Source organism: Panthera uncia, chromosome B4, assembly GCF_023721935.1.
Source record: "Panthera uncia isolate 11264 chromosome B4, Puncia_PCG_1.0, whole genome shotgun sequence".
Taxonomy (NCBI): domain Eukaryota; kingdom Metazoa; phylum Chordata; class Mammalia; order Carnivora; family Felidae; genus Panthera; species Panthera uncia.
Genome location: NC_064809.1, coordinates 37,277,380 through 37,300,936, shown reverse-complemented (window position 1 = coordinate 37,300,936; position 23,557 = coordinate 37,277,380). Strand labels below are relative to the sequence as shown.

At 45.8% G+C, this 23,557-nt stretch overlaps 1 protein-coding gene across 4 annotated transcripts in view; it reads right to left on the bottom strand.

Moving 5' to 3' along the window:
• The window catches only part of TSPAN9 (tetraspanin 9), a 205,063-nt gene that overhangs the window by 174,332 nt on the left and 7,174 nt on the right, over positions 1 to 23,557 (bottom strand). The gene's annotated exons all lie outside the window — the stretch shown is intronic.

Below are 23,557 nucleotides of genomic sequence, written 5' to 3'. Positions count from 1 at the left end.
AATCCTCATTCTAGCCACTTCTCAAGGTCATTGTCAGGGGGAAACGACAGTAAAATGATGCCTGGGAGTATGCTTCAGTGCTTTCCTAGCAGAGTGCCCTATAGAAAAGGAAGACTCCACAATGCATCCCCCATGCTAACTTTCAGTCCCAGGGCAGGGACCCTAGTGCTAAGGGGAGCCTTAAACACAGAGGGATTTACACACAGTTCTTGCCTCGAGGAACCAGCTAAGTCATGTCTGAGGTCCTCAGACAGGTGGACACATCAGGTGCTAGTCCCCACCGAATCCCTGGTGCCCAGGACCTGCTTACATACAGTAGGTGCTCAATAGATGACCGGCAGAAGCACAAATGAGCAAATCCCACACTGATAACCACATAAGGAATAGTAAGATCACCAATATAAACACCCCCAATAAACCATTAGTTGACCTAAACAGCATGCAGACAACAGCTACCATGGATAGGACTGACGAAAATAGTATCTTTTTCTTTTCTTCACATCGAGGGCAAATGTGTTCTAAGGCGGACACTAGGGCATGGGTACAGAAGGCCACGGGGAAGGGTGAACAAATTCGGGAAATCTCTTTTCAGTGAGCGCATTTCAAGAATTAGGCCAAAACACTCCCCGTCATGACAGAGCGCACTCCGTCAATATTAGCTGTAATTATAGCATTGTTTTTATTATTGTCTTGGCAGCCTTCCAGTGGAACAAGCAAGCAGCTGGGAGACAAAACACTGAGGTCTCCCATGTGACAGCGAGGGGCCTGGGCACACTACTGCCCCGCCGAACCTCATCTACCTCATCTGTTAAGTGGCAGAGGCCAGGTGGAGTGCTGCACAGCCCTGGCCATACGACCCTGGCCACACGAATGCCGGGACTCCTTCCTCCCAGATGCTTTCATTCAGTCGTCAGACGTCTACGGGGTGCCCACTTTGTGCCAGCTGCTGTCTCGATGCTGGACGTATAGAGCAAATACAGAGAGAGGCACGCCTTCTCCCCTGGAGCTCCCTTTCCAGTGGGGGCGCCGACTTTGTGAGCCCAAATGCACTTGCACTCCAGCCCTCCTAGCAGATCAGTTTCCAAATAACATTCCCTTTGCTTCTATGGGAGAAAGGACTCCCATTTGCGAGGAGTGCTGCGCTTTTGCTGAGGAAGAGGCTAAGCCCACACTGTCCAGGACGGCGAAAGCAGCTCTGGGAGCAGGAGCCTCGAACATCAGTCCTGCAAACGAGCTCACCCCCCACTCCCCAGTGGAGCCCTTGTTCTTCCCATTTGCAGAGGAAGAAACAAGACTTCCCCATGTCAGACCTGTCTGACCAAGGCTAAGAGGACCAGAGAACCCGAGTCCGAGTTCAAGAGTGCTCCTCACATCCATGACCATGCGTGGCCCAGCGAGCTGAAGGAAGATGAGCAGCACACTGGGAAGGAGGCTCTCGGGAGCTCAAGGCCACTTGGGGTCAGGCCAGGGCACTCAGCTGCCGGGAAGATTTCTCACCTCAGGTCTGCTTCCTATAAAGCCCTTGCCCCCAGAGCCTGCCCGGCTGTGACTTACCCCCTGGGCACAGCTGACTGCTGCAGACACCACGAAGGAACAAGGGAGGTACCATGGATCCCCTAGCAGACAACCTGACAAAGGTTCCTTCCACTGAGAGGTTGGGCAACAGCTTTAGGGAAGCAGAAGATCGAGCCCTTGGCTTTTTGCCCCTTCTGAGTCAGCCCCCTACACTCCCCAGCCACTGAGCTGCAGACCTGCCCTTCCTTCTCTGGCTGGAATCTTATTTGGAGCTCCCTAAAGACCACCTTAAAAATGGCAAAAGGCTGGGGTGCCTGGGTGGCTCAGTCAGTTAAGCATCCAACTTTGGCTCATGTCATGATCTCACAGTTTGTGTGTTCGAGCTCCATGTCGGGCTCTGGGCTGACAACTCAGAGACTGGAGCCTGCTTCGAATTCTGTGTCTCTCTTTCTCTCTGCCCCTACCCTGCTCATGCCTCTGTCTCTCTCTTTCTCTCTCAAAAGTAAATAAACACTAAAAAAAAAATTTTTTTAATGGGGAAAGGCAGGTCCTTGAAGATTCTCTTGAAAATCCTGCCCCCACCACCATTTAATGGGCCTCCACAGTGTGCAAGGTACCATCCCAGACCCAATGGGGTGGCACCTCCCTGGGAGCTTTCAGTCCAGGGAGGGGAGAGGCCGCACAGAGGAAGTGACACGATCCCAGAGAAGTAAGTCAATGAACAGGTCAAGAGCAGCCGTGTCTGTTCAGAGCGACGTTTGCGAGCACGGAGAATGGCCGCAGCAAGGCTGCCAGATGTTGCTGTGTGGGCAGGAGGGAGAACAACGGGCTAACCAGAGTCCTGCACTGTCTCAAAGGCACTGTGTATCCAGACACAGGAGACACAATGGGACAAGGCACTGACATAAGGCACCAGCCCAGATGGATGGGGTGCCAGTCAGGCTGGAACTGAAATGATGGAGATGAGCACAGACGGCGAGCAGCTGGTCTGCAGGGCCACCAGAAGGAATCCACTTTGGGCAAGGATGAAGGTGTGAGGAGTTCCACAAAACTGTAGTAAGGAGGGCATATTCAGGTATGCACTGTTTGGGGGGGGGGGGGGCGTGTTGGGGACTGGGAATTTCCAGGAGGGATGGATCATTGGGCTCAAAGGGAGGACAAAGATTTAGAATCATTGAGTAGAAAAGTATCTTAGAAACGATCTCATACAACATCATATCTAATCTTACAATCCCAAACACAAAATCCCTGATCAATAAATATCAGTTTTTACTTAAACCCCAGAAGTGATGAAGAGCTCACTACCTCCCAAGATAGCCTATTCATCTGCTAGATGGCACTAGCAGTTAGAAAGTTCCTCCCAGGGCACCTGAGTGGCTCAGTTGGTTAAGTTTTCAATTCTTGATCTCAGCTCAGGTCATGATCTCACAGTTACTGAGTTCATGCCCTGCACTGGGCTCTGCACAAATGGTGCAGAGCCTGCTTGGGCTTGTCTCTCCTTCTCTCTGCCCCTCCCCCGCTTGTACTCACTCTCTCTCAAGATAAATAGAAAGAAAGAAAGAAAGAAAGAAAGAAAGAAAGAAAGAAAGAAAGAAAGAAAAAAAGGCAAGGCAAGACAAGTTCTTCCTGGAACTGGATCCACATCCAATCTTCTGGAATCCCCTCATCCATGGGTCCTAGGTTTGGCCCTCTGAAGCTACAGGACACGTTTAAGCCCTCTTCTTCCCCATCAATCCTGCACATGTTAGAAAACAATTATCGTGTCCCCCTTACCACTCCATAAAAGCAATTCTAGGACAAAACGAACATTCCTAAATCCTTCATCCAACTCCCATGTGGTATAGCATCCAGCACCTTAGTCGCCCTTCTCTGGATGAATTCAGATTTGCCAGTGTCCCAACCAGAATTAACAAACCCCAAAACTACAGATGTGGTGGAAGCTCCACAGAGCACAAAGAGAGTCTGAATTCCATACCCACTGAGATAGTGTTCTTCTTAGATAGTTAGCTTACAGTTTCTTTCATTTCTCATTCACTCATGCAATCAACAAATGTGAGCTGCCTACTATATGCCAGGCACTGGACTATGTACCAGGGAAATACTACATTTTCTTTGACAACAAGAAAATACCATCTCATCTTTGTGTTCAGGGAGACAGCCTACTTAGAGAGATAATAGACCCAGATAAAATTATGAGGAAAAGAATATCCTGCTTATGGGGTCTCATAAGAGTGCTGACTAGAGACACATTCCCCAGTGGGGAAGGAAGTGATGCCCGAGGTAAGTCTTCCAATAATGCTGGACTTTGGTTTACCACCATGGTGAAGTCATGCAGACTGGCTCTACCCTCCCACTTTAAGCAGCTAGAAATCCGAACAGAATACATGAGACAATTCCTTCAGATATGAGACAACAGGCCGCACAGGACTGTAATCCCTGAGAAGAGGAAAACGTAAGAGTGAGTCCTATGGTTACCCAGCTGACTGCCTGGAGGTGGTTTGCACACAGCTGCACAGGAGAAGGAATACAAATGGAGTCCAGTGGGGCACCTGGGTGGCTCAGTCAGTTGAGTGTCCGACTTCGGCTCAGGTCATGATCTCACAGTCTGTGAGTTCGAGCCCCGCATCAGGCTCTGTGCTGACAGCTCAGAGCCTGCAGCCTGCTTCAGATTCTGTGTCTCCCTCTCTCTCTACCCCTCCCCCACTTGTGCTCGCTCGCTCTCTCTCTCTCTCTCTCTGTCTCTCAAAAATAAATAAACACTAAAAAAAATTTTTTTTTAAACACACAAATGGAGTCCAGTGGTCTCACCAAGCTGAAGAGACAGAAATCAGAGTTCATGGAGCTAGAATTGAAGGTAGAATAGTAGAGACGAAGGGCTGTGCAGACAGGGTGCTCTAGGAATGTGCAGAAGAGTCTCCTTGACTCTCTGGCTAATCCACACATGTGTGAAGTGAGCTCCACAAGACTGGGAAGAGAACCAATGGAAAGCAATAGGCCAAATGATTGTAGCACACAGGGCCAAAAAGAGGTCACATTCCCCCCTGGAGAGTAGAGAGACCTCACTATACCCAGGGCACTGGGCAGAGTCCTCAGAAGGGTGGTGCCTTAGTAGTGAAGCTAAATTAGCCCTGGACTAAAAGCTGCTCTGGATCCACCCTCACAAAGCTTAAAGACAAGCCTCAAATATTAAACTGATCCCAAGCAATTGAAATGCATGCCAAAATAAAGTCCAATACTATTTAAAGAAATATAATGAAATCCAGCAACATTAAATCTACAATGTCTGGCACTCAATCAAAAATTAGCAAGCATTCAAAGAAGCAGAAAGATATGACCCATAACCAGGAGAAAAATCAGTTAATAGAACAGACCCAAAGATGGCAAAGATGATGACACCAGCAGACACAGATGAAAAGCAGCGATTGTAAGTATGCTCCATATGCTTCAGAATGTAGAGGGAAACATACACATGATGAAAAGAGAAAAGATATAAAAAGACTCATACCGAACTTCAAGAGATGAAAAAGATAGTATCTGAAATGAACGATACACTGGATAGAAAAATTTAACATCAGATTAGACCCTGCAGAAGAAAATAACATTGTACCTGAAGACATAACAATAGAAATGATCTCAGATGAAGCACACAAAGAAAAAAAACTGAAAAAAATTAATAGAGCATCAGAAACCTATAGGACAATATCCAAGAGGCTAACAGTCATGTAACTAAAGCTCTAGAAAGAGAAAAGAGAGAAGGGGGAACAGAAAAATTCTTGAAGAACTAATGGCTGAACAAATTTTCCTACCTGCTAAAACAATGCAGATAAGAGAAAACACAATGCAGGGTGGGAGAGGCATTTCAAGCAAGTAGACCACACCGGGAACAATGAGAAATGAGAGCTTGCATGGTGGGAGAGGGAGGAAAGGCAACAGGTAATTTAGCCTTACAGAAACACAAGGGGCAAAGTGGCTCCAAGGGGGAAGCAGTAAGGCTGGCCAGGGCAGGTGCAGACCTCATCTTATTGGCCAAGGGATGATCACCTCATCCTGGACAAGGGCAACTGATTTTTTAAACCTAACGTCAGATTTTGCAGTTTTCTTGAGCAGAAGTGTCCAGAGAACTGAAGAGAGGTTTGGGGCCCAGCTGTGACATCTGAGCCTTCAGCCTGCCCCCCATGGGGATGACCAGCTGAGATGCCCACCCTTGGACCCCATATGGAACAAAGAGCAGAGGCAACACAAACACCCCGCCCCCATCTGAGAAAGTTTTTCCTCCCTACAACCCCCGAAATCAGATCATTCTTAAGCCAGAAAGGACCTCAGGGATCAGAGACTCCTCATTTTACAGATAAAAAACTAAACTAAAGCCTAGAGAAGTAATGTGACTGGTCCAGGACAAGCCAGGTGTCCTGCCTCCTGGTAGCCTGCTCTGTCTACTGACCCACTCTGCCTGTTACAGTTCCACCCACCCCTCCAGAACTATGGACTGGTCTGGATGATGCTTCTGAGTCTGAATGTCTACACACAGTCGTCTCTACATGTCCAATCTAGCTCCTTCAGGACAAGGGCAGATTCCTGAACTTCTGTAGGATAGATACTCAGTACACATCTCCCTCCCGTACACTGAGCAAAAGTGACTCTGGACCTGGCTCTGGGGAAGAAAGGAGGCAGTAAGCCCCCCTGAGAATCCAAGGCCACAGCTGCCCCAAGCCTGCCTAAGTCTGAGAGGGACAGAGAAACAGAAAGAGGCAGTTAGAGAGACCCAGGAAGCTGGACCCACTGACCCTGGCCATGGGAGCTCCCAGGCGACTCCCCAAGAGGCCGGGATGGTCTAGTGGGAGGAGGGACATTCCTCTGGCCTCTAAATCCTTCTCTCTTATCAGATTGGCACTGAGCCAGACACTGAGCTTGCCACCTCCTCCACCCCAGGGGAGGAAGAGGAAATGGTCTTAACTCTCCTTCTCTACCCCTCCCCATACCAGCACCCACCCCCAGCCCCAACTTCACTGTGGGCTCTGGGTTGGGCGGCACCTCTTTACAGAGGTTAAGAATGAACAAATTCTTGGGCTATTCCTGGAGCCTTGATTTTTATCATCCTTCCATTCTGGTCAATTCTGAGAGGCCAGCGGCCGGGAATGCCAGAGAGATCTGAGCCCGGCCCACCAAACCCAAAATAACCCCACACGTGCCTCCCTCAAGTCCTCACGGATTTGGCCATTTGGGGTGCATGTTTTCCTACAAAGCTGCCCTCAGGCCCTGCAAGGTCACCTCACACACAGGGTGCTAGGAACTCAAGAGGCATCCTTGGGTGAACTGAGGAAGATGGGAGCAGGTGTGGGGGTGGGGATGGAATAAAATAGAATCCGGGGTCAGCATCTAGAAAGTCTGGCTCCAGCTTCCTCTGCTCAAAAGAACCTGGGAAAACCAGCCTCAGTTTCCTCCGCTGTGAAATTTTTGAGCAGGGCTCCCTGTCCACCCCACCTCGGGAAAGGGAAGGTTAAGTCTCTCAGGCAGAGCCACGGCTCCTTCAGTGAGGAGCTCCTGATCTACAAGTCCTGCCCCTCCCCAGAGACATTTCAAACCCCTGCGATTATGAAGATGGATGGTTTATTTTTTAATTTTTTTAATGTTTATTTTTGAGAGAGAGAGAGAGAGAGACAGAGGGAGAGAGAGACAGTGTGAGTGGGGGAGGGGCAGAGAGAGAGGGAGACACAGAATCCAAAGCAGGCTCCAGGCTCCAAGCTGTCAGCACAGAGCCCGACACGGGACTTGAACCCACAAACTGAGATCATGGCCTGAGCCAAAGTTGGACACTCAACCAACTGAGCCACCAGGTGCCCGAAGATGGATGATTTTAAATCAAGCAAGAGCTCTAAATGTCCAGGGGTATCGGCTAGATTAGGGATACATTTCTTTTTATATCACAAATGCAGTATTTGTTCCGTTCATTCAACAAATATTTGAGTGCCCACCTGGTTGGTACCAGACAATGAGAAAACAGGCAAAGTGTCAGTGGAGGGGAAAATCAAGGGCTCTGCTCCTCAGAAGGAAGGAAGAACCAGAGATCGAGTGGAGCCGTTAGAAATGTCCCTGCCCATCAGAAAAGAGCCGTGGAGGCTGCAGAAGTCCTGAGTCCGAGTCCGTCCCCTGGCAGCACTAACCCTACTTGGAACCTGGGGGATGTGGGGTGGTGGCCGCAGGGGCTATGGAGATCAGTCCCCTAGCCCACTGGGACCACTGGGTTTACAATGTGGCAGCATCTAATGCTTTAGTCCCTGGGGTGGGGACCAAAGAAGAAAGGCCCTGCAGAGTCTGAAGAATCACCTCCTACTTCCCCTCTGCTCCAAAGTCAGGGTGGCCACACTCCCACACCCCAGCCCATAAAGAAAGGGTCAAGCAAGGCTTCCTGCCTGTGGTGATCAACATTCGCCCCAGAGCCAGCTGCAATGAGGGCCCAGGAAACCGGACTGCCAGCCATCGCCCAGAACTGGGGACAAGTCTGTGCTGTAAGCAGGTCCTACAATCAGTATTAGCATCCCAAAAGCCAGCGGCCCCAGAAGTATTCCCAGAGAGAAGAAAATGTGTCCAATTCAGGTCCTCCAACTCCGGGACTCTGCTGTCCCACATGCATCAGGCTTAACTGGAATGTCAGAACGGGAGCGGTGTGGAGAGAGAGGCCCACTCTGCCTGATATTCCAGCCCCCAGTGTCCAAGCCAGAGTGGGCTTGAAGCATCTACCAGTCCACCCAGCCCCAGGCATGGTGGCACCCATTGTTAACCTCCCCATCAGCCAGTAGAGTGTGGCCCCTCTGGGGAAGTCACACCCATGTTTCAGAAAGGCAGCTGCTGCTGTTTTCTTGAAGAACAGTCCTCAGAGCCCAAGACCTAGTCCACTGAGCATCCCCAGGGGACATCCATCCCTCTCCTACAGGGACACCTGAACTTGTTAAACCACCGAGGGGCATTTGGATAAGAAGTGAGGAAGGTGGGTGCTGGAGGTGAGGTAACATCACTTTTATTCCACATGAGGTGTGGGTATAAAGCAGGGAGACTTCAGCTGGGCCAAGGCAGGCATCTCCTTTCAGCCCTACATAGAGGGCTCTGGCTGCATCTACAGCAACCTCTTCCCTTCCTGGCTGGCCTTCAGAGCCCACTCCTGAGGGCTGTGGATGTGGCAGGACCAAGCCCTGGGGGGGGGGGGGGGGGGAATGGGAAAACCCACATAAAACACACAAGAAAGTTGGTAGCCAAGAACAGAAAGGGTTGGGGACTCACCTAACCCTGCATCGGTGAAATCAATCTCTCTCTCTCCCTCCCCCTCTCTCTTTTAATAAAGCATTGTGCATAATTTATACCCTATTCAAATAGTTTTTTTCTTTTTTTATTGAAGTATAACTGAGACACATTGCATTAGTTTCAGGTGTGCAACATAATAATTCTACATTTGAATACATTGCTAAATGATCACCACAATAAGTCTATCTACCATTTGTCACCATACAAATTTACAAACATTGTTTTTCTTGATAGGAACCTTTAAGATTTTTCCTAACAACTTTCAGTTATTGACTGCAGTCCTCATGCTGTATGTTACATCCCCATGACTTACTTATTTTACAAGTGGAAGTTTTGTTTTTGGTTTTGGGTTTTTGTTTTGTTTTAAAGTTTATTTATTTTGAGAGAGAGAGCACATGGGAGTGGCAGACAGAGAGAAGGAAAGAGAGAAAATCCCAAGCAAGCTCCACACTGTCAGCGCAGAGACCGATGTAGGACTCGAACTCATAAGCCATAAGATCATGACCTCAAATCAAGAGTAGGGCACTTAACCTACTGAGCCATCTAGGTACCCCTATGAGTGGAAGTTTGTACCTCTTGATCCCCTTCACCCATTTTGCCCAACCCACACACCCCTTCTCCTCTGGCAACCAATTGTTCTCTGTATCTGTATCTGGTTTGGTTTATTTGTTTTGTTTTTTTAGATTCCAGATATAAGTGAAATCATAAGGTATTGTTCTTTGTCTGACTTACTTCACTAAGCATAATACTCTCAAGTTCCATCCATGTTGTTGCAAATGGCAAGACTGCATCTTCTTTATGGTTGAGCAGTAAGTATTCCATAATATGTGTATACCACATCTTCTTTATCCATTCATCCATTGATAGATATTTAGGTTGTTTCCATATCTTGGCTATTATAAATAACGCTGCAATGAACATAGGAGCGTATATATCTTTTCAAATGAGCATTTTCATTTTCTTTGAATAAATACCCAGAAGTGGAATTACTAAATCACATGGCAGCTCTATTTTTAATTTTTTTAAGAACTTCTATACTGTTCTTTAAAAAAAAAAAATTTTGTAACGTTTATTTATTATTAAGAGACAGAGAGAGACAGAGCATGAGCATGGGAGGGACAGAGAGAGAGGGAGACATAGAATCTGAAGTAGGCTCCAGGCTCCAGCTGCCAGCACAGAGCCCGATGTGGGGCTCAAACTCGCAAACTGCGAGGTCATGACCTGAGCCAAGCAAGGTCGGACACTTAACTGACTGAGCCACCCAGGCGCCCCAAGAATTCCTATACTGTTTTCCACAGTAGCTGCACCAACAGTGCCCAAGGATTCCCTTTTCTCCACATCCTTCCCAACACTTGTTATTTTGTCTTTCTGATAATTCTAACAGGTGTGAGGTGATATCTCATTGTGATTTGATTTGTATTTCCCTGACAATGACCGAGGTTGAGCACCTTTTCATGTGCCTGTTGGCCATCTCTATGTCTTCTTTGGAAAAATATCTATTCAGATCCTCTGCCCATTTGTTAATCAGATTGTTTACATTATTGCTATTGAGTTACAGGTGTTCTTTCTATATTTTGGGTATTAACCCCTTATCAAATATATGATTTGCAAATATATTCTCCCACACTGCCTTTTTATTTTGTTGATGGTCTCCTTCACTGTACAGAAGCTTTTTAGTTTGATGCAGTTCCATTTGTTTATTTTTGCTTGTGTTGCCATTGCTTCTGGATTCAGATACAAAAAGATATCACTAAAAACAGTGTCAGAGAGCCTACTACCTATCCTTTCTTCAGACAGTTTTATGGTTTCTGGTCTTATATTCAAGTCTCTAACCCATTTTGAGCTAATTTTTGCGTATGGTGTAAGATGCCAATCCAATATCGTTCTTTTGCACATGGCTGTCTAGTTTTCCCAACACTTATTGAAGAGACTGTCCTTTCCTTATGGTATGTTTTTGCCTCCTCTGTTGTAAGTTAATTGACCATATATGCGTGGTTTGATTTCTGAGCTCTCTACCCTGTTGCACTAATCTTTGTATCTGTTTTTATGCCAATACCATACTATTTTGTTTACTATGGCTTTGTAGTATAGTTTGAAATCAGGGAGCATGATGCCTCCAGCTTTGTTCCTCTTTCTCAGGGTTGCTTTGGCTATTTGGGATCTTTTGTGGTTCCATATAAGTCTTAGGATTGTTTGTTCTATTCCTATGAAAAACACCATCGGAATTTTGATAGGAATTTTGATAGTCTGAATCTGTAGACTGCTTTGGAAAATATGGACATTTTAACGATATGAATTCTTCCAACCCATGAGCACAAAATATCTTTCCATTTATTCGTGTTTTCAATTTCTTTCATCAATGTAATAGTTTTCAGTGTACACGTCTTTCACGTCCTTGGTTAACTTTAATCCTAGGTATTTTGTTCTTTTTGATGTGATTTGAAATGGGAATGTTTCCTTTTTTTATTGGTTTTTTTTCCCAATGTTTATTTTATTTTTGAGAGAGACAGAGCACGAGCAGGGGAGGGGCAGAGAGAGAGACAGAGAAAGAGACACAGAATACAAAGCAGGCTCCAGGCTCCAAGCTGCCAGCACAGAGCCTGATGCAGGGCTTGAACCCACAAACCACAAGATAATGACCTAAGCCGAAGTCAGACACTCAACCTACTGAGTCACCCCAGGTACCCCATGAAATGGGAATGTTTTCTTAATTCTCTTTCCTATAGTTCATTCTTAGCGTATAAAAAAACAACAACATATCTTTATATATGGGTCTTGTACCTACCCTCCAATTATATCAAACTCATATATTAGTTCTAACAGTTTTTTGGTGGAATCGTTCAAATTTTCTAAATATAAAATCATCTCCACTAACATTGACAGTTTTACTTCTTTCTTTCTAATTTGGATGATTTTTATTACTTTTCCCTGCCTAATTGCTCTGGCCAGAACTTCTAATACTAAGTTGAATGAAAGTTAAAAGAGTGGGCATACTTTTCTTGTTCCAAATTTTAAGAGAAAAGCTTTCAGGTTTTTTTGTCATTGAGTATGATGTCAGCTGGAGGCTTGTCACTTATGGCCTTTATCACGTTGAGGTACGTTCCATCTATACCCATTTTGTTGAGACCTTTTATTGCAAATGGATGGTGAATTTGTCAAATGCTTTTTCTGCATCTATTGAAATGATCATATGATTTTTGTCCTTCATTTTGTTAATGTAGCACTGACTGGTTTGAAAATGTTAAACCATCCTTGCATCCCTGGAATAAATCCCACTTTATCATGGTATATGATGCTTTTAATGTATTATTAAGTTTACTTTGCTAATATTTTGCTGAGGAATTTTTCACATATGTCCATCAGGGACACTGGCCTGTAGTTTTCTAAATTTTTTAAAATATGTATTTATTTTTGAGAGAGACAGAGACAGAGCATGAGTGGGGAAGAAGCAAAGAGAGAGGGAGACACAGAATCCGAAGCAGGATCCAGGTTCTGAGCTTGTCAACACAGAGCTTGACACAGGGCTCAAACTCAGAAACCGCAAGATCATGACTTGAGCCAAAGTCAGACGTTTAACCAACTGAGCCACCCAGGCACCCCTTGGCCTATAATTTTCCTTTTTTGTGGTGTCCTTATCTGGTTTTGGTATCAGAGTAACACTGGACTCATAAAATGAGTTTGGAAGCATTCCCTCTCTTCAGTTTTTTGGAAGAGTTTGAGAAAAGGATAGGTATTAAGACTTCTTTGAATGTTTCATAGAACTCACCAGGGAAGCCTTGACTTTTTGTTTGTTGGAAAGTTTTTGATTACTGATTCAACTTCCTTAGTAATCTATTCAGATTTTTTATGATTCATGAATCCGTCTTGGAAGATCATATGTTTCTAGGAACTTATCCATTTCTTCTAGGTTGTCCAGTTTGTTGGCACATAATTGTTTGTAGTAGTCTCTTACAATCCCTTGTATTTCTTTGGTATCAGTTGTAACCTCTCCTCTCTTATTTCTGATTTTATTTGAGCCATCTCTTTTTTTTCTTAGTGAGCCTAGCTACAAGTTTGCCAACTCTGTTAATCTTTTCAAAGAACCAACTCTTAGTTTCACTGATCTTTTCTATTATCTTTGTAGTCTTTATTTCAATTATTTCCAGTCTGATCTTTATTATTTCCTTCCTTCTACAATTTGGGGCTTCATTTATTCTTCTTTTTCGAGCTTCCTTAGGTATAAAATTAGACTATTTGAGATTTTTCTTATTTCTTGAGGTAGGCATTTATCACTATGACTGTACCTCTTAGAACTACTTTTGCTGGGGCGCCCGGGTGGCTCAGTCAGTTAAGCTTCTGACTTAGGCTTAGGTCATGATCTCGCGGTTCATGAGTTCGAGCCCTGCGCCAGGCTCTGTGCTGACAGCTCAGAGCCTGGAGTCTAGTTCAGATTCTGTGTTTCCCTCTCTCTCTCTGCCTCTCCCCTGTTCACATTCTGTCTCTCTCTCTCTCTCAAAAATAAACATTAAAAAAAAAAAAACGACTTTTGCTGCATCTCATAGATTTTGGTATGTTGTAGTTCCATTTTCATTTGTCTCAAGTAATTTTTTTTATTTCTTCTTTGATTTCTTCATTCACCCACTGTTTGTTCAATAGCATGTTGCATAATCCCCATATATTTGTGATTTTTCTTTTTTTTTTTTTAGTTTATTTATTTTGAGAAAGAGACAGAGAGTGAGTGAGTGGGAGAGAAGCAGAGGGAGAGACAGACTCCCAAGCAGGCTTTGTGCTCTCAGTGCAGGCCTAACACAGGGCTTGAACTCACAAACCTTGAGATCATAACTGGAACTGAGATCAAGAGTCAGACACTTAACCAACTGAGCCACCCAGCACCCCTCTAACTTTCTTTTTGTAATTGATTCCTAGTTTTATACCATTGTGGCTGGAAAAGAGTCTTGATATAACTTGAATCTTCTTAAACTTATTGAGACTTGTTTTATGGCTTAACATGTGACATATACTGGAGATGTTCTATGTGCGCTCCAAAAGAATGTGTATTCTGATGCTTTTAGATGTAAAGTTCTATAAATATCTATTAAGTCTATGTGGTCTAATATATCATTTAAAGCCAATGTTTCCTTATTGATTTTGGTCTGGATGATCTATTCATTGATGTAAGTGAGGTATGAAATCCCCTACTATTATTCTAATGCTGTCAATTTGTCCCTTTAGGTCACTTAATATATGCTTTGTGTATTTAGATTCTTCTACATTGGGTGCATAAATATTTACAAATGTTATATCTTCTTGCTGGATTTACCTCTTTATCATTATGTAGTTTCCATCTTTGTCTTTTATTACAATCTTCTTTTTTTTATTTTATTTTGAAAGAGATTAGAGACAGCATGAGTGGGGAGGGGCAGAGAGAGGGAGAGAGATTCCCAAGCAAGCTCCGCACTTCCAGCCCAGGGCCCAATGTGAGGCTCAAACCCACGAACCATGAGATCATGACCTGAGCCAAATCAAGAGTTGGACACTTAACTGACTGAGCCACCCAGTCGCCCCTACAGTCTTTAAGAGTCTATTTTTCTGATGTCAGTAAAACTACCCCGGCTTTCTTTTGGTATCCATTTTCATGAAACATCTTTCTCCATCCCTTCACTTTCAGTCTCTATGTGTCCTAATATCTAAAGTGAGTCTCTTGTAGGTAGCTCATAGCGGACTACTGGGTTTGTTTGTTTGTTTGTTTGTTTGTTTTAATCCATTCAGCCACTCTATGTCTTGATTGGAGAATTTATCCAATTATTTATATTCTGTGTAGAATTTATATTCTGTGTAGAATTATTTATATTCTGTGTAGAACTTGTTGACATTTTGTAGTGTTTGTTTATGGTTTATTGTTTGTTTTGTAGCTCCTCTCTCTTCCTTTCTTCTTGTCTTAGTTTCTTCCCTTGTGGTTTGATGACTTTCTATAGTGTTGTGCTTATGTTCCTTTCTCATTATCTTTTGCATATCTATTATGAGTTTTTGCTTTGTGCTTACCATGAGGCTCATATTTAACAGCCCATATACATAGGAATCTATCTTAGGTTGATAGCAGGTTGTTTGAATGCATTCTAAAACTCTATGCTTTTACTCCACCCCTGAACATTTTATATTTTTAATATCACATTTCACATCTTTTTCATGTCTATCCTTTAACTAATTATAGTAGTTACATTATTTTTAATACTTTTATCTTTTAACTTTAATACTAGCTTTGTAAGTGATTAGTCCAATACCTTTACTAAATAGTTGCCTTTGTTGGTTACCATTCATATGCTTTCTTGTTACCAATTAGTCCCCATTCTTTTTAGCTTTAACATTTCACGTAGGGCCAGTTTAGTGCTGATGAACTCCTGTAGCTTTCAGAAAGCTCTTTATCTCTTTTTCAATTGTGAATGATAACCTTGCCAGGTAGAGTATTCTTGGTTGGAAGTGTTTTCGCTTCCCTTTCGGCACTTTCAATATACCATGACATTCCCTGCTGGCCTACAATGTTTCTGCTGAGAAATCTCCTGATCGTCTTATGGGTGCTCCCTTGTATGTAACAAGTTATTTTTAAGATTCTCTCTGGGCATGCCTAGGTGACTCCATTGGCTAAGTGACTGACTCTTGATCTCAGCTTGGGTCATGATCTTGCAGTTTGTGGGTTTGAACTCCACATCAGGCTTTGTGCTGGCAGCATGGAGCCTGCTTGGGATTCTGTCTTTCTTTTTCTCTGCCCCTCTCCCACTCTCTCTTTCTCACTCTCTCTCTCAGAAATAAATAGGTGAACTTAAAAATAAATTCGCTCAGGGCGCCTGGGTGGCTTAGTCGGTTGGGCATCTGACTTCGGCCCAGGTCATTGAGCCCCGCGTCGGGCTCTGTGCTGACAGCTCAGAGCCTGGAGCCTGCTTCGGATTCTGTGTCTCCCTCTCTCTCTGCCCCTCCCCCACTCAAGCTCTGTCTCTCTCAAAAATAAACATTTAAAAAAATTCTCTGTATCCTTAACGTTTGACATTTTAATTTTTTTTTTTTTTTTAGAGAAAGAGAAAGAGAGTGCAAGCAAGGAGAGGGGCAGAGGGATTGAGAGAGAGAGAGAGAGCAGGATCATGACCTGAGCAAAAATCAAAAGTCAGTCACTCAACCAACTGAGCCACCCAGGTGCCCTGACATTTTAATTACAATGTGTCTTGGTGTGGTCTCTTTGGGTTCATCTTGTTTGGAACTCTCTGGGATTTCTGAATCTGGATGTGTGTTTCTTTCCCCAGGTTACAGAAGTTTTTGGCCATTATTTCTTCAAATAAGTTGTCTGCCTCTTTCGCTCTCTCTTCTCCTTTTGAAATTCCTATAATATGAATGTTAGTCCATTTGATGTTGTCCCATAAGTCCCTTAGGTTACCTTCATTTTTTTAGTTCTTATTTCTCTTTGCTCATCTTTTGGGTAAGTTCCACTGCCCTGTCTTCCAGCTCACAGATTCTACCTTCTGCTTCATTTAGTCTGCTTTTGAAACCCACTCATGTCTTCTTCAATTCAGTTATTCTTCAGTTCTACTATTTCTGCTTGGTACTTATATTCTCGATCTCTTTGTTGAAGTTCTCACTGTGTTTAACCATTCTTCTGAGTTTGGTGAGCATCTTTTAACTATTACTTTGAAATCTACATCATGTAAATTACTTATATCTATTTCCCTAAGGTTTGTTTTTTGTTTTCTTTTTCTGGGGTTTCATCTTGTTCTTCTGTTTGGAACCTATTCCTCTGTCTCCTCATTTTGCTTGAGTTTCTGTGTTTGTTTCTATGCATTAGGTGAAACAGCTATCTCTCCCAGTCTTGCAGGAGTGGCCTTATGTAGGAGATGAACCTTACTGTTCAACCATGCCCTAGCTCTTGTTTGCCTCTTGAACCTTTGTGATTATCTAAGCAGCCGGTTTTTTTCCTGGTGGGTCCCTGTTGTAGAGGGTATGCCAAGATTTGTCAGTGTTCCAGAGGGAAGATTTCAGTTAGCACCTGGTTTCAGGCCATTTGGGAGCTAGATCCTCAAGTAGCAGGTTTTAAAGTATGCAAATATATGCAGTCCTATGGGAACATAATCACAGACCCTGCTGGCCTGCAAAACAAGCAGTCTAGAGGAGTCCCCTCAGTGACAGTTGTAAAACGTGAGGCTCCTTTCTGGGAGGGACTAGCAAACTTTCTGAGAGGTATAGCAAGGCTGAGGATCAGCTCAAAGATGGTATCCTATGTTCCCTGATAGCACCTCTGTAGCCTCTAGATGTGTTGTAAATGTGAAGCCTGCCCCTCAGGCTAAAGCTCCAGGGCAAGTAAATAGGCCTTTTACATCAGATAACTGGGAGTGTGTTTCAGTCTGCTGTCTGTGCAGTGCTCTGGGGATGGCAGTCTGCCAAGAACTGTCTCTCCAATTGTTTCAGACCCATTTGACCCAGAAACACAATCGCTCTTGGTCACTGGAGCCAGGTGCTCAGGCATCCCTATGTGGGCTACATCCATAGGCCAGCTTTGTTGGAGCTGTAGTCAGACAGCAGGTAGTGGCGGGGCTTTTGTCCTGCTGGCTGAGGCACGGTCTCAGGGAGTAGCGCACGGGGGCACCCACCAGTGCTAGCAGGGTAGAAGGAGAGTGACAAAATGTCATCTGCCAGCACCACCACTAACTGGGTAGAAGGAGAACACCAAAAATGGCACCCACCAGCATCTCTGTCCCTGGAGACAGTCCCAACAGCCTCTTGTCCTTCTGGCAGACGCCTTAAGAATAGCAAACGGAGGGGGCGCCTGGGTGGCTGAGTTGGTTAAGCTGCCGACCTCGGCTCAGGTCATGATCTCACGGTCCGTGAGTTCGAGCCCCGCGTCGGGCTCTGTGCTGACAGCTCAGAGCCTGGAGCCTGTTTCGGATTCTGTGTCTCCCTCTCTCTGACCCTCCCCCGTTCATGCTCTGTCTCTCCCTGTCTCAAAAATAAATAAAAATGTTAAAAAAATTAAAAAAAAAAAAAAAAGAATAGCAAACGGAGGCACCTGGGTGGTTCAGTTGGTTAAGCGTCTGGTACCTGATGTCAGCTCAGGTCATGATCTCACAGTTCGTGAGCTCGAGCCCTGCATCAGCACAGAGCCTGTCAGCACAGAGCCTGCTTGGAATTCTCTCCACCCCCCCCCACCCTCCTCCACTCATATTCTCTCTCTTTCTCTTTGTCAAAAACTAAACTAAACAAACAAATAAATAAAAGAACAGCAAACAGATCTCTTTCACTTATGCTCTAGGCACTTTTCAAACTGCTGCTTCTACACTAGGTCCGAGGACAAGCGAGTCTGCACACGAGCCCTTTAAGAGTGGAGTCTGGGTTCCCTACAGCCCTGTGGCTTTTTCAGACACATGCCCCATTGGTCTTCAAAACCAGATGTTTTGGGGGCTCGTGTCTCTAATGCAGGTCCCAAAGGCTGGGGTGCCTAATGTGGGGCACAAACTCCTTGCTGCACAGGAACAAGCTCCATGTTTGTGAGATCCCTCCCAAATGTGGGCCACCGTGCCAGGGGTGGAGTCTTTGGCAAGACTATGTCTCTGCCTAACCTACCATCTCGACGTGGCCTCTTTATCCATTGTGAAGGAGCTTACTCCAGTAGTTTTCAGGTCTTTTTCGGAGGGAATTTTCCCCTAGGTAGCTGTAGATCTGTGTCTATGGGAAGGGGTGACTTCAGGATCTTCCTACACCACCATCTTGAACAGAAGCTCCCTCATCACCTGGAGCACCAGGACCAAAAGATGCCTCAGATCTTAAAAGAATCAAAGTATTCAATAATTGCTTGTTGATGAATTGATAGTATGACTATTGAGCATGCTGACATGTGAATCCATTCTCACAGCTGTAGAGAACCGGAAAGGGGGGTGTAGGCATGGGCAGAGAAGTTAGGAATCCAAGACAGGCCTCTTAGGTCTCTACTGATGGGGAATTTACCTAGCAAGCAGTGAACTCTCAGTTGAAACAGGCCGAGGTCCTCCATCCAGTTTTTCCAATTCCTTGGCCAAAAGGAGTTGATGAGGTCTGTCTTGCTGTGATGCCAGCTTTCTCAAGGTTTGCAGACAAGGCTTCACGTTTTCCTCAACCCTACACATTGGTCCGCAGTAAGCCCCATGAGCTGATCAGATACCATTGACCCTGCAGCAGTAGCACAATGCTGGCCCCCAAGTCACCCAGATGTAGCAGGGTGGCTCCAAGCATAGGGCAGCTACTCGCCCTTCCCCACAGTCCTCGCCAAGTCCTCTCTCAGAGCTGGGTCAGCTCCCCCATAGCACAGTCGAGAAGGAGGGGGGAGAACGACCGAGAGGCTGAGCTGTGCAGCATGGACTGCACTTTCACAAAAAGAGAAGCCTACAGCCACGAAACATCTCTTTTCCAAGAAATGCTGAGAGGGAGCAGGGAGAAAATAAAACACCGAGGCATTTTCAAATGTGGAACCCGCTCAGCCTTTGTTCTTATTTGATGAATGCACCAACCACGAGGCAGATGACAAGCCAAAGAACATTGTTGTGCTGAGAAAGTGTATTTCATCAAGTCCAGCCCGAGATCTCCAAGGAGAGGTAAGTCTGATGAACGATCAGTGCTGGGGAGGACTTCACCAGCAGCCCCACTGCTGCATCCTCTAAACTGGCACTGGGGATTCATAAATGACCCGGAGCTGGCTCTTCCCCTGTTTCTTTCTGCCTCTCTGCCATTTGTGACATTTCACAGGAGAGAAGAGCTACCAAGGCAGGTGAAAAGAAAACTTTAAAAACAAATACATTGTGGGAAGTCGAAATGTTAAGTCCATTGTGCTGCCTGAGAAGGAAAAGTGAAATCTGTGAATCACACAGGCCCGGGTCTTTTTATTTCACATCCGCAGTTAGAAGAGGATGGAGAGAAAGTCTAGGGCTTAGTAGGTGCAGTATTTGCTGGGTGAATGAATAAAAGAATTCCCAGCAGAGGCTTGGATCTGGAGTGACCAGCTGGCTTTCTTAAAGACCTGTCACTCACGGACTCACATTCTTCAGAGACGTCATGAAAATTAGCAAGGGGTACTAAGCAGCCTAGCTCTTGGCAGCTTCTAGAGTGTCTAGCTCTACTTCTACAGCTCCAGTCGCCCTAGCAGGAGAAGCAGTCTGCTCCAAAGCCCAAATTCTGGATTACACTCAGCACAAGCCCCACACACATGCAAACACAGAGAATCCACCTCAAACAGCACTTCTTGCCCAACAAGATTAAGTGTCCTGTCCATGCCAATTTCCCATGTTGACCCATATGGTAAAGAGGGGGCTGGGAGGGGAAGAAGCCTTTGCTGTCTTCCAAAGATCAGTGGGTCTAGGGGCACCTTGGTCAGTTAAGCATCCGACTCTTGATTTCGGTTCACATCATGATCTCATTATTGTGGGATCGGGCCCCACATCAGGCTCCATGCTGGGCATGGAGCCTGCTTAAGATTCTCATTCTCTCTCTCTCTCTCTCTCTCTCTCTCTCTCTCTCTCCCCTGCCTCTCCCCTGTGCACACCCATGCTCACTATCTCGAAAGAAAGAAAGAAAGAAAGAAAGAAAGAAAGAAAGAAAGAAAGAAAAGGAAAAGAGAAAAAAAGAAAAGACAAGACAGAAAGAAAGAAAGATTGGTGGGGTCTATTCCCAAATATTCTAATTCTCCTCCTTCTGGGCACATGAAGGAGGCCGCCTTCAAGAGGTGGAGTTTTCCCCCAACCCTGGAGTTCCAGCTGGTCCTCTGACTTGCTTTGATGAAGCAGCAGATGGATGTTACCCTGTGAGATGTCAGAGCCTAGATCCCAAGAGGTCCCAGAGATCCCATTTCACCTTAAAGGACAGTTTCCTTGAGAATGAGAAATCACATGGGGGAAGAGGGGCCCAGATGAGAGGCAACACCAATCACCAGACACCTGAGAGAGGCTCTCAGACTGTCCAGGCCCTGCAGGGCCACCAGGTGACAGTCACCACATTAATAAGCTTAGGTAATGAGACCAACTGGGCTGGGCCTCAATGGCTAACCCACAGAACTGTGAGAAAATAAAAATGGTTCTGCTAAATTTTGGGGTGGTTTGTTATACAGCAATAAACAATCAATACAAAACTCATCCAGCAAGTCTGTGCAGCTATTCACAAGAATGAGGTCATTCTCTATGCACTGATGTGGAAAGATGGCTGGAGAAGTTGCCAGTCAGTATAATACAATTCTACTTATGGAAATTGTTAAGTTAGTAGGTAGACAGCTGGATGCCGGTCTATCCTAAAAATACCTGGAAAGAATAAAAACCAAAGTATTAACAGTGATTATCTCTGAAGGGCAGGATTATAGGATATTTTCCTTTTATATAATGCATGTAATGTTCGAATATTATAATGAATCTGTGGGGTTTTTTGTGACAACAACAAAGAAAGGTATATTTAAAAAATTCACCTTGAATTCTGCTACAAGCTGATTTTTCCTAAAACATCCCTTTCATCCTGTCATTCCCCCATTCAGGGACCAGCACCTGCTCCCCACTGCCAGCCTCCTACAATCTGACTCTCCTCTGGATGACATTCAAGGTGCCCCCAGGCCGGAGCCCTCCTCCCCCTCCCCCGTGTTCATCTCCAGGTCACACCCATCTCGACCCCCACCTCCAAGCCTGCCACCCACCACCGCGACCACTCAAAGAACCCTCGACCACACAAAGATTGTGCCTCTCACAATCCCACCCCTCCCACAAGGCCCAGCCCCATCTCCCCTAGGACCCTCTAGGGGTCCTCAGAGAAAGTTCCACCCAGCCCTGCCCTGGATTGGATGGTGTACTATATTATGATCTCCCTGCACTGCAGGAATTGACTGTCCCTCAAGGGGCACCTTCGTAGACACAGGCTGACTGACCACCATCATCTCCAGCTTCTCTGGCTAATAGTGGGAGAGGGAAAGAGCACAGACAGGCAATTCCAACTCCCTTCCCTCTCTGTGCCCACCGGCTGGATGGTGGGTAATGACCCTGGACTAGGGCTTCCTCCCCATGCACCTCGTCTCCACAGGCAAGTGGGAGCCAATTTGCAACGGCTGCTAATTCACAGTGACTCATGCCTCCTGGGCTGCTCTAGGGGCTCTCCCTCCCCACCCTCCAGGTCCCACAAGCTGTATTTGGATCCAAACTCTGGCTTCAAACCTAATTGCCTTCCTGGGGGGCCCAACGGCTCTTCCTCCCTCAGGTCCCTGCAATCTGCACGTCCAGTTTTTAAACAAAGCTGTTTAGAATCTCTCAGGATTAAGTGGAAAATTGCAAGCCCAGACCTCTACCTCACTTTCTCTAAAACACAACATGTCATTCTACATGTTCATACAGTCCCATTCAAACCCAGCCAGTCACCCTGCCCCTCTGAGCCCTTCCATAGGGCTTGGCCCTATTGGGGGCTAGAGACTTGCTCAGGCAGGCTCTGCTCCCACTGTCCCTGGCACTGCCACCCCCAGGGCTTGTCGGAGAATATCAGCCCCCTAAGCCTCCGTTTCCACACTGTGGCAGGTGGCCAGGTAAGAGGGCTTAGGCAGGGCTGGCAGGTACTGTGTTCAAGTCTTACACCGCCCTCTAAGGAGGGGGTGTTCCCACCACAGGTAGACAGTGACGTATTGAAAGGGCTCAGGTGGGCCTCTCACCTGAGTCCCAGAACAATACAAGAGAACTCCTTCCCACACAAGCCCACATGGGCACACCCAGCCACACACACGCTAGGTCAAACACATGCATACTAACCCACATGCACACAGACACATGTGCATGGCCACACCCTGTCCCAGCCTTGCTCTGAGCACCCCCCCTGAGATCACTTCCCTCACCTGTCCACTGGTCTCAGAGACCCGTTCCCACCCCCAAGCCCTCTCCCTGACTCAGAGCCTGGCACATTTCCCTCACTGGGAGGGGGAGGAGCACGCATGCGTGTGCCGCCAGCCACATGCGCCCCGCATGCTGGTAGGAGGCCGTGGGCACGGGTGGATATACACAGCCAGGACTCCAGGAGAATTCCCAGGCAGAGACAGGCATTGTTCAGGTTTTACAATCATGTATTTGCTTTAATGTTTCTTTTTAACCTGAGAAACAGCAGTTTTTTGAATCTGCATGAAGATGCTATAAGGGTTAGCAGTGGCCTACGCTGCTAAGGCCAAGGCTAAGAACGCACCAAGCTCCCGTGCCAGAACAGGACCCTCAGCCCTCCTGCAGAGACAGTCAAGCCCTCCCAGTACGCGAGAGGATTCCAGGGGTTCTGCTGAGCTGTCTGACTCTCCAGACCCCCTGGATAGTTCTCCACTCACATCCTTTCCTATCACAAGGTCAGATATTTGAACAAACACTGACCATTGAGCATAGATATGGTCACAAGACTCTCAAAAAGTGAGTATTCAAAATACAGTTAATTTCCTACCACTGTCTGAGGAGTGGGAAGGAAGACTAAGCAGAGAAGAGGTGTGATAAACCCAAAAGCACAGACAGTATTAAACAATAGATACTCAAAAAATAATCTATATTTCACTCCTGAGTATAGACTAAAGCACACAGGCTGTGACACTCAAAGCCAGCAGAGGTGCTCCTTCTGGCTCTGTCATATTCACAAGGACCTCAACCCAGTTCAGGCTGAGTTTTTGGTTCAGTACGAGGGAAAGGGTTTGGAAGTTGGACTACACCCAGGCAGATATTCTCGCTTCATTATGCTGTGGCTATAACTGAAGTTGAAATTGTCAACTCACCAGGCT